This window comes from Lycium ferocissimum, unplaced genomic scaffold (genome assembly GCF_029784015.1).
Source record: "Lycium ferocissimum isolate CSIRO_LF1 unplaced genomic scaffold, AGI_CSIRO_Lferr_CH_V1 ctg9556, whole genome shotgun sequence".
Taxonomy (NCBI): domain Eukaryota; kingdom Viridiplantae; phylum Streptophyta; class Magnoliopsida; order Solanales; family Solanaceae; genus Lycium; species Lycium ferocissimum.
In genome coordinates this window covers 6,268-7,424 of record NW_026727776.1, presented here as the reverse complement: position 1 = coordinate 7,424, position 1,157 = coordinate 6,268, and the positions used below count along the sequence as shown (strand labels likewise).

The 1,157-nt window shown below is 42.6% G+C and overlaps 1 pseudogene; it reads left to right on the top strand.

Annotated features, from left to right (window-relative positions):
* The first annotated feature begins 614 nt into the window (after window positions 1–614).
* Window positions 615–730, top strand: LOC132046134 (5S ribosomal RNA; annotated as a pseudogene).
* The last annotated feature ends 427 nt before the right edge of the window (window positions 731–1,157 follow it).

Here is a 1,157-nt window from a genome sequence, read left to right as displayed (position 1 = left end):
TCGATTATGAACAGGACGTAATATGAATATAGTAAGAACTGTTATGGAAATTAGTAAAGCCTAATTAGAAAGCGGCTAAAGTTATGATGTGGTTTACGTAGCTAGAATATAAAGGTAAGTGTGAAACGGAAAAGTGAACTATAGAGCGAATAAGCGAGATTTATCAGGTTCTGTAAGGAAAGCCTGGAATAAGGGTTATATAACAGTGGGAATGATAGTGGGCGTGAGAAAAGAAAGGGTAATCGGAAGAAGGAAATAAGAAGGGAGTGAGACAACGGTATAGTAATAGACCATGACGCGCGCAATTAAGGATCCGGGCGTCGAAGTGACGGGATTGTGAAAGACTCGGTTGTAGAAAGGATGAGGAACAAGGTAAAATGAGAAGCGAAATTCAAGGCTGAGAATCGAGGATTTATAAATAACGGCGGTCGGGGTGTGTTCATCGTCATCGAGAATTTGGAAGTCTAGAATGAAAGGTAACCATATCCACGGAGTGAAAAGCGGATCCGAGAGCCAAAGGAGGGGTAAAACGTAATTATGCTATAAGAGCGCTTCGAAGTCCGTTAAGACTTCGACCTACTCCGGATCACGTAACGGAGGTCATGCGGTGAGGTGGATGCGATCATACCAGCACTAACGCACCGGATCCCATCAGAACTTCGAAGTTAAGCGTGCTTGGGCGAGAGTAGTACTAGGATGGGTGACCCCCTGGGAAGTATGCAAGAAACCCCAAAGATTTAGTCATAAGAGATAAATGAAAAGCTAGGATAGTCTGAATGAAATTAGAGTATACGGAATGGTTGGGGACCATGAAAGGCCACACGGCCGACGCGACGGACTAGACTAGAAGAGAGACGAGAAAAGTACGCCACAGCTCTGGAATTAGGATAGGCTTGAATAGCGTTTGGAGGTGTTTTGTGGGCTAGTTGGTAATAATTATATGTATATATATATGAATGAGTACGATATTTTGTTTGTGATTGCATCAGTGGACACATGCGTCCGAGCTCGGTGCTACGATAAGGAAGACCCCAAATTGAATAAGGATACTGAACTCCGAATAACAACAAAGGTAAATGGTACGAGTGCTACGAGATGAGGTGCTATTATTTTCACCATAGATTAAGATTGGAAATTTTAACACAACAATATTGGGA